Below are 10,480 nucleotides of genomic sequence, written 5' to 3'. Positions count from 1 at the left end.
AGTTTCAGAAGTGTTTTATAACTGACTTCAATATACAATGATAAAATATTTTGACTCAGGATTTTTTTAACAAACAGGAAAAATAAAAATAAAAACCTCATGAAAGAAAAATTTCTATTCTTTTTGGTTTTCCCCTTTAATACACATGGTAATCTCTAATACACATGGTAATTAAGTGGTAATCTTTCCATTATTTAGTGCTTCTATTTTAAACAAACCTTGTTTACAGAATCATGAATTATAATTCCATGGATTATGGAAGCATTCCAGTGACAGGCCCCTCTCTTCTATGGTCATTGTGATTTTACATCTGTAAAGAATCATGAGTTATGTAAATATACTTCTTATTAACTGATCAGAGTTTACATGTAGTTGTAGATTTGCTCTAGAGAGCTCAGCTGGTATATGAACAGAGTTGTCTTGACATTAGTTGTGCTGGGTTTGAATATGGGTTTTTATCAATAGGCAGATTTTAATGATTTTTCCCTACTGTTACTACACTCATAAGGAATCATAGTAAATTTCTGTCAAAAAACCCTAGAGATTTACCTATTCACCACTACTAGCAGTTGGACTAGATGGTTGTTGAAGGTCCCTTCCAACTGGAGCTATTCCATTCTATTCTATTTAAATGAGTTATGGAGTTGTAGTAAATAACTGACATGTCCTTCTCTAGAAAGAGACCGGTTTTGGTTTGGCCAGTTTCACTGACACTACAACTGCAGTGTTGAAAACAGAAGTTTTCCTTACATCAAGTCTTACCTTGCAGTAGTACATGAAGTTCCCAGCTCCAAGTCCAACATCCACTCTTCATACTCAACCCCTAAAGACTTCCCAAGCATGAAAATGTAAATCACCTGTTGGAACAAGTTGGGTTTTCTGAAAGAACAAAACCAAAGTGACTGAAGAGCCTGGGTTAACTTTACAAGACATCCAATAGGATGAATTCCTTTTAAATCCCAGTTCAGTTATTATGCATTTTACCCACCACTCAAATAGACACAGGATTTACCCCAGGGAAAAAAAACAGAAATGTAAGTTCACAATTTATACGAAATAACAGGAAAATGAACAGTTTAGATAATAAAGAACTAGTCCTTTCTAAACAATTATCTAGAAGACAGGGTTGTGCAGCCAAAAGCTAGTGTAGAGTGAACCACAACTAATCACTTTTCACTGTCTCTTTGGCTGTCCTGACTGTTTTTCAACAGAAGCTTGGATGCATTTTTTGTTTCCTGAAAACAATGAAAATGTAAAGTAGCCATTAGAGCACAGAAGTTTGGGTCTTTTTTGTCTTTTTTTAGAGCAAAACTTCAGAGTGTTGGGGTGGGAGAAAAAACCCTGAACTTACCTTTTAGCAAAGTTAGCATATCAAGAGAAAAAAAGCTGTCCTCAGCTGCTGCTCAGAAAATGGAACATCCAAGCAAAACACATCCTAAGAACAGAATTGTGGAAGACACTTAGCTATTTCTGAGATGAAATATTTTGTTGAACTGAAGAGGACTGAACTTACTCAGGTGGAAAGACTTAAAGAAGGAAAACTGGCTGGGACCAAAGAACCATGGCTCAGTATTATCATTTCTTTATTTTTTTGAGAATGAGCTTATTCGGGCAGGTTGCTTGTGCTTAGCACAGTTATATTCTTCTGGGCAAATTGCTATACAAAAAAGAACTCTGAACAGACACATCAGTTTTTTGGCAAGAGATAGATGAGCAGGCACAAGCATGCATCTTCACTGTGTCTTATCCTCCCAGGTGATGGCAGAATTTGCCTCATGGTCTCTAAGCATAATTCTACAAATAATGATTTTTTTTTTTTTTTTATAGGAGAAGAGACAAAATAGCTAATGTCCATGTGCTAAGAAACTTTTGGGAGCAGTATATGCAGACAGCTTATTTATATAAAGCATAAGCTAAACTGTAAGATCACAAAATGATCTAAATAATACAGATGTTTCTTATCTGTATAGCATGTTTCCTTCCAGAGCATCTCTGATCTTTTCAGTATTATCAGACTTGACTTTTGGGCAAAAGAAGAAGCTTGTAACCAAAACCACCAGAGAATTCTTTCTGGGTACATGCAGAGCCTCTATTTAAAGTCTCATACAAAAGGTTTCTATAGAAACCTGGAGGACTCAGCCAACCAGTACTAAAATGCTGAACCCTGAGGCCTATACAAAACCCACAAACATATTTGTTCCTCCTAACGGCTCCTTAAGTCACTGATCTCTATCATGCTGAAGCATACCTACCTTCTTAATATATAGTGTTATACCTTACACTAGCATACTGTATCTTTGAAAATAAAACAATCTGGTAACTGTTAAAGCCATGTTTTTAACTCAGGTCCTTAACTGATCCCATAGCTAGTGAACTGAAAATTAACTCTGATCTCCTTTCTGACATATACTATCTCCCAGGACTTTTTTAAAAGAGCTGTTTGTCCTATATATAGTTATGTTTCAAATTGTTACTCAACTAAAAGAGCAAGTATTTTTGGTTCCTTCTGAAAGTCATATTTCCATAGTGATGCCAAGCTGACAAAAATATGCAATACATCATGATAACTGAAAATTAACTCACTATCACAGATACTGCTCCCAGATGCCATCTTAAACTTGCTCTGGAATATTATACTGGTACAAAATCCAGGTTTTCCTGAACGTGATTTTAATATATGTTCAGTATGAAGCATTCTCTCCTCTTGATTTTCAGCTTGTTCCTTGTTTCTCTTTTGGGTTGTTTCAGTTAGTTATCCTAGGCTAAAGCAGAGATAAGGACTCATTTCAGTGTCCACTCCTGAACAGCAGCTTGGATGGGACTGTGCTAGGTTTGGCTTCCTCTTCCCTGTAGAGTGAAACACTCTCCTCATAGTGCCATAAACGCTGCACAGCCCTCCAGCAGGCTTCCCAGAAGACTTCCATTCCTCATCTCCACAGCATCTCTTTCCCCTGTGCTCATTTTCACACTGTAGAACCACCAGGGTCATCATTCCACAGACAATAATATTTCTCCATGTTTGTCTCCTGGAATGTCCATAAATGCTCGTGTTCTGCTGGCTATTAGGGCTATGCAGAACTCCAGAGAGTTCACCATTGGTTCACCAATGATGAAAACTCACACTGAGCAGAGGGTATATAGCACAAGACAGAAGGAAGTCAGCTCAACTGTCTCACTTAATTTGGGCAGTGCTTTCAATGTGCCTGAAAGGACAGACCACATATTTCTCATACCTGTTTAGTGGGAGGGTTTTCCTTGTGCAGAATCTTTCTGCTTTCTTGACAACAGTCTTAGAAATGCAGATTCCTTCATTTTCCCACTTCTGATCTTCCACTATGGCTCAATCTCTGTTAAAATAACATTTCAAATAGAATTTAAGTCCATAAATATAGTAGTATTTCCTTTCTGTTAAACCAAGAACCACCTGCAGCAATGACAGAACTCCAAAGTTCAACAGCATAACAATACTTCACAAAGAAACGGCTCTCCAAGACAAGTTGGGCATTCATCTCTCTCTTGAGCTTGCAGAACTATGATACTAGGACATACCACAGACACCAATTCCAAGGATAATTATACATACCATCTATGAACAACTCTCACAAATGTGGAGTTTGGGGCAAGTTTATCTTTATAAAGAATTCATGACATACCTCCTTTCAATCATCTCATATCCACCCACACTGACATTTCACAAACCAAACTTATCCGTAATACCTCTCAACGCAAGGCATTTTCTACACATTTGTTCAGGTCAGTGTGCAAATGTTCTCACTTTCCAGCCTTAAAAAAAGAGAAATAAAATAAAAGGAAAAAAAACCCCACATATTCCCACATCCTTGTACAAAAGACTACTCAAGGTCAAGATCAAGAAAAAAGGCCTTTGTCCTCCCCTTTTGTCCTCTGCTTAGCCTGTGCAGTACATTCTTTCACGGAGTGCGCAATAAATTTCCAATCAGAATTTCTCATCTCTCACAAGCTCTTTCTCCCAGGGGTAACAAGATCAGACAGAATCAAACAGACAAATATTACACACCTTTATCTAATTGCCATTGCAAAATGGCAACCAAAACACACCAACCCCCCCCAAAAAAACCCGCAAAAAATAAACCCTCTGAGAAATTGAATTATGGAAAACAAAACCCTCACAATCTTTATTTCTAAGTAAAATCCTCACTGTAGCTTATTTATGCCATGGTTGTTGGAAACACCTTTTGAAGCACTTTACAGCAGATTTGCTGCCTGTGTCTTAACTGCCTGCTAAGTTCTCTAGACCATCTTTGATTTTTACCAATGTTTGATTTTTACCAATGTTTGATTTTTGCCATTTTTTTTACATCTTGGATTTTTTCAAAGATTCAAAAACTGCTGAATGGCCCTTTTTCCAATTCTAAGGCAACAGCTCCGCTTTTCTCTTGGACAGACCTCAATGACATACTTCACATTAAAAAAAAAAAGAAAAACAACGAGAGAGTTCTTTTTATGGCAAGGCAATAGCTGTCTCAGCTGAAGTCAAGCTTCTGTGTATGATAGTTATTATCATCATATTGGATGAACTGCATTACAAGTTGGAATACTACTTGAAGGAAGTAATGTATTTATGTAAAGGAATTAAACATATGAAAAAATATATCTATATTTTATATGACTTTAAATGATGTAAAGGCAGAAAATGCTAACTTGCATTTGCTGGTTCATCAAGATAATTATTCTACAATATTAATTAAGTAGCAAACATTATTATTCTCTGATTTCCAGGTTTTTGTTGTGGAAGTGAAGTCACTCTCTCACAGCCTGCTAGTGTGTCATGACACTGACTTTATGAAAATGAATCTCACCCCAGAAAGAACAAATGAAGGATCAGGCCTGCATGAAGTAAGGATCCATTCCTGCAGTTTTAGAGAAGAGTCATCACCAGCTTCTCAATTTTGTTGCTGTCCCACTGAAGCACCATGCAGACTCATTCATGGAAACAGCTTTCAGCAACCCATGTCAAAGGATGCTGAGCAGACTTTTCAGAGGCTTTTAATTCATTTTTAATCTTTGTTCCTAAATGTGAGGCTGATGCAAGTAAAACGGCCAGAACAACTTCATTTTAGGAAAAAAGAGTCAGTTTTATGCCAGCATTGCTCTCAGGTAGGGCTGAAATGTTTCCTCTTAAACTCCCCCAAAATGTCAGCTTCAGGCAACTCATCTCAAGTTTAAAATATCATCTTTACGACTGAACTACAATAAAACAAATGAAAAGGGTCTGGCAACTGGAAGTGTCGGTAAAGCTTAACTATGGATGACACTGTCAGTTCCCCGTGCAGCACCAGGAACCACACTGTGTGGTAAATGGTGGGTTTTGTGATCTGGATGTACTTCCTAATGATCTGCACCACTTCCTAAATGTCAGACATGTGATGTGAATTTCTATTCATGTTACCACTTCAGTCGATAATCCTGAATAATCACTATAATCTGTTCTTAGCAACTGTGGTCATGGTAAGGGATGTACATCCACATCCATCAGAAATCACTGCCAGTTCTCACAGGAAACTTCAGGAGAAGAGAAAAAAAGACTGAAATAAATGAAAACCCTTCATTCAAGATTCTACAATGCCAGTATGATTTGTGCCCTCTTCGCATCAAGCCCTTGAACACATGTATAATTAAGAACTTAATTAATTCCACTGAAGGAAATAAAGCTGCTTTATATGTATCACTGTTTTGAAGGAGTGCAGTATTGTTCTCACAGCAGTAATATTTCATGGAATGCTGTTGAAAATTAAGTAGTATAATTTTTTCATTACATGGAATAAAAACCAAACCCCCCTCAATAAAACCCCCAAACCCCAAACTGAAACTTAGGTGAACACACATGCATCAATGTATTTCAAGATGTAAATAAATGGATCACATTTAGATCTCTGTCAGAGAAACTAGTTACATTTAGTTAGAGAATTTAGTATTAGTGTCTACTTAGAGGACAGGCAGTTTTATGCATTCAGAGAAAATACTGCTCATATCTCTTTGCTAAATACCAGCACCAGTACTACAGAAGGACTGCTGCTGCTGAAAAAAAATCCCAAAAAGCAAATCATAAAGGGAATAGGCACCAGATTTGATTTAAGCACAAAATCACCTAAAAATAACATACAGCTACATTGTATGCAGGCAAGACAGAAGCGGCAGACTAGTCTAACCAATACAAATTGAGGTCCCAAAAAAGGAATACTAGTAAGCACATACTTGACATGCAAGAAAAAAACCCAAAAATTCAAAAGTAACACATGCCACCAGTATTGTAGACTTTGTGTCTGAATATTCTACTAGAGCTAGTAGTATTTGTTACTTTGCCTTATAAAGGAATGATTAATTGATGACATTATTTTCTTAATACATTTTAAATGTATTACCTTTAGAATTAATTTATTTGCTGAGCACAGGTTAGACTGAAGTTAAAATCCTCTTAATGGTTCATAGCAATCAAAATAACTGAATTAAATTGAAAGTGGATCAACTTAATACAAATCTTGTTACTCTGTGGTAAAACACCCTATCATAAAAACTAATATAGGCTTTAAAGTTCCATAAAATTGAATATTCTGACAATGTTCTGATCTTTCTAATGTTCAAAAGAAGTCTTCTAGGAAAGGCTGAAGTAGACTGGAACCACTATTTCCACCATGACTATGTTGGTAAAGGAGCTTGGCAGAACCAGTTTTTCAAGAATGAATAAAACTCCAGCAGGGAAGGATTTCTACAGAGTCTTGCTTTAAAAAATGTTATCATTCCAGACAGAGGAGCAGCAGAGAGATGGCTATGACTAAGGACAACAGATTTTAGACGTGAAAAATTAATCTTGTAATTTTCTAATAGTTCTCTAGCAAGATATCAAGTAACATTTGAAAGCATCACTGATAAAACTGTCTTAAGAGGGATTTTAGGGGGGTAGTACTATAGATGAGAATTAATGAAGGTAGAGGCTACAGAAGAAAGCCAATACACTTCACAGCACATCTGGCTTCTGATACGATAATGCAGGTATTGAAAAGTGCTCATTTACATATCACTGTATTCTAATGAGGAAGGACAAATCATAAAAGGAAGGAGGAAGCTGATCTTTTTTTGTTCAAAGCTGAGCATCACACAAACACACAGAGTAAGGCAGGCCCTGGTGTTAGCTTCAATTTCTAGGAGTAAAAGAATCTTGTCTCATCTAAGGCTATGTCAAAGAAAAAAAACAACCCAACCCTCGCTTGAAGACAACTTCAGCGGCAACAGCATTCCTTTCCTCAAGCGGCAGATCCAGCCCAACAACGTGTTCTGTCTTGCTGTAATGTGCCACAACCAAATCCCATTTTATGTGTAACAGACAAGACAGGGAGCAGACTGTGGCTTGTGAGCATCACTGACACAGAACTCTTTCCTAAACTTTTTGCTGAACCTTCAATTTAGTACAAGCAAAATTATTCATTTACCCAGCGCAAACCCTGCAAAGCATCTAAACTTTCACTAAGTCCTGTTTTTCAAAGTTAGCATCTTCAAAAAAAATGTAGCAACACACGTACACCAGAATAACCATTTCCAAACAGAATATTAACATTCCACATGTGCACTTCTGGATATTAAAGAAAGATTAGTATTCAAATAAAGGAAATAAGGAAGGTCTGGGTTACTTTATTCTTTCATTCCTGAGAAAGGAACCTCATTCTTTGTTATCACAGAGCTTTTGCTCCTCTTTATTTGAAGAGCCAAAGTGTCAGACTGTGCTCCTGCGGGCTGATACATCTTTTTCACTGATCAGCTAAATTTCTCTTTCCCTGATTTTGTGTTTTGTGGTCAATATTTCAGACATGAAAAAATAATCTTATAATTTGTGAACTATCCTCTAAAAAGAGATCAAGTAACAGCTGAAACCAAGTGCTAATGAGATAGCCTTGGGACACAGATTTAAGCAGGGAAGGAGCCAGCTCATTCCTGCTCAGTATCGTGCAGGGTGTTGGCCTGTAGAAAGTTATAACAAAACCTGTTAAAACTTCAGACTCAGAAGGACATACCCTCAGAGTATATTCCCTCTCTTTGCCTTTCTGATAAACAGTTGCATTATCTCTTTTGCCAGCCATCTGATGTCTTAACGGTCACGCTGCTCTGCCTGAACAATGAACCCTCTCCTAACACAGATACTAAGTTAGTTGACTAGGTAAATTTACTCCCCATTATGATGGAACGAAGTAGCTGTGCTACACCTGTTCTTTGGGTGCTGATACAGTTTTCATAGGTCTAACTTGTACTGAACAAAGACTGGTAGGAGACCAAAATTATTCCAATATATTTCTAAAACCACACAACGATCTGCATGTCCTAAAACCAACCAAGGAAAGCAGAAAGCAGAAACAGACCACAAAGGCAGAAACAAAGTGCAGCTTTCCACTTTTCCTCATGTGACTTCAGCCCATTACATGGGTAAAAACTTTTAAGTGCTATCAGATAAAATTCGGATTAAAATTTTAAAATGTCTATTTTTAGGATGGGACAACATGGAAGGCACTATGATAAGAAGTCTGAAGGTGAACAGGATGGTGTGTTAAGCCACCAAAACAGAATTTTATGATGGAAACTAACATGTTCCTCAGATACTCCTTTAAAGTAAGGATGGCAACATCTTCTAAGAGCAGTTGAGTACTGCAAATTAATTAGGTGAAAATTAATAATGTATGCAATTAATATCTTACATTGCAAGAAAATCTAAATAGTTTGTCAGTGCATAATACATACTGCATACAGAAATACATAAATGAAACAAAAATTAATCACTTGACTTTGGTGCTATACTATTAATTTTCTGCCTAATTCTTCAAAATTTCCTTACACAAATATTGCATTCTCTTGATGTTTGCTAAACAGAATGCTCACCAGTGAAAACTGTTGTCCTTATGCTCCTCTGAGAAGCTGCATTCACTGTATGCATGCAGCAATCTGTTCTTCTTGATTTTCTGCAGCTGACAGATCATATCCTCCAACAGCATCACAAAAGGTTGTACCAGCAGAGGCTTGCTAACCTATCCAAGCTGAGGTGCTAGTCTTTCCCTTTGCTAGAATACATTATAAGTAGATAAACATGAAAATACTAATTCATTTGCATATGAATTAAATCCATATTTGTGGAAAGTGAGTTACCAAACTAAGACATATTTGACTACGTTTTGAGTAAACTCTTGAAAGAACTACTGACCCCCAAAACCATCAAAGGCTTAACAGAAAAGCTTGCCTTCTAAAGAAGGCTTGCCTTCTAAGTCAGCAATGCTCTTCAAGGAAATAATAAATAAGGCATGAAGAGGCCTTAATTTCATTCCAGATAAAAATATTCTTCCTTAGCTAGTAAGTCTCAGTAAATTACATAGGTGCATGAACTTCAGTCAGGCTTTTCTAGTTTTTGTGAGCATTGGCTATAATGCAACTACTGCCCTGGTTCATGGGGTATATAAGTATTACTGATTGTTTTCATTACAACACCAGTAGTAAATAATACCTCAGAGAAAAGGAAACAATCAGCATGTCTGGACAGTGCAGGTAAAATTCACAGACAAAATATCATTGTTTTCCAATGAAGTCTTGTACAAGATGCTGTGCACTGCCATGTCCAATTGGAATATTAGGCAAAGAGACAGCATTTCAGTTTCCAAGGATATTAATTATTTGACTCCTAAATAATTTCCAGCAGCAGCTTTAGTTTCCAAACTGTTCTGTATCAGATTTGCCTCAGGAAAGATAAAAGACTAGCTTAACTCTCAACGTGTGACTGGCACTGTTCCCTTCACATTTTTTAACTCTATCTACATTTGATAAAGCTACTTTCTCTAAGTCCAGCACCTTTTTTTTACCATTCCATTTGTCAGTCTAGTTTGGGAGTTCTCCCGGCACTGGTATCTAGAAAGGAGGAAGAGTAATAATTAAAACCAGGAATCAAGTCCCTTTTTGAACAGATTGAATTGCCCACTGTCAAACCATTAAATTTTGCCCTTTTTATATGTCATGAGTTAACTTGTACTAAGGTTTTTGTAGATCAGACTCATCAGCCTCTTTTAGGCCATTCTGCTTTAACAATTACATAAGGTTCTGGTTAGAGTTTTATATACAGATATTACACTGAGAAACTCCATCATCCATCTAACTAGTATGAGATTCTCTCTTCTTTTATAAAGTCCTTCTTGAGATGGACACTAACCAACAGACAACAGCTGTGAGGCAAGCAGAATAACACTGACCTGACCTGTTAATATGTTTTGAAGCTATACTGTTATGACCGTAAAACAATTTGGAGAAAAATACAACATGTTATTCAAATTCCAGCTTACATACCATTAAGACTGTGTTATCAGCTGATATACTTGGAGTGACTCTCAAACTACTTCAAAACAGAATTTGCAGCATTTTATGCATGGTTTTGAGAGGAATCCAGATCCATAATTTCAGGCTAGAAAGCACTAATAGC

General features: G+C 36.8%; 1 long non-coding RNA gene across 2 annotated transcripts in view; it reads right to left on the bottom strand.

Moving 5' to 3' along the window:
- Positions 1-225: 225 nt before the first annotated feature.
- Positions 226-10,480, bottom strand: part of LOC136016331 (uncharacterized) — an 80,214-nt gene continuing 69,959 nt past the window's right edge. The window contains exons 2-4 of one of the 2 annotated variants that reach the window (XR_010613566.1): positions 3,234-3,347; positions 763-857; positions 226-310 (exon numbers count right to left, since the gene is read on the bottom strand). This is a non-coding gene — a long non-coding RNA (uncharacterized LOC136016331). Of the gene's footprint in view, positions 311-762; positions 858-1,351; positions 1,429-3,233; positions 3,348-10,480 lie in introns of those variants that run through there. The other variant, XR_010613567.1, reaches the window with a different exon arrangement.

The sequence above is a fragment of the Lathamus discolor genome, chromosome 6 (genome assembly GCF_037157495.1).
Source record: "Lathamus discolor isolate bLatDis1 chromosome 6, bLatDis1.hap1, whole genome shotgun sequence".
Classification (NCBI taxonomy): domain Eukaryota; kingdom Metazoa; phylum Chordata; class Aves; order Psittaciformes; family Psittacidae; genus Lathamus; species Lathamus discolor.
This window is presented reverse-complemented; position numbering and strand designations above follow the sequence as displayed.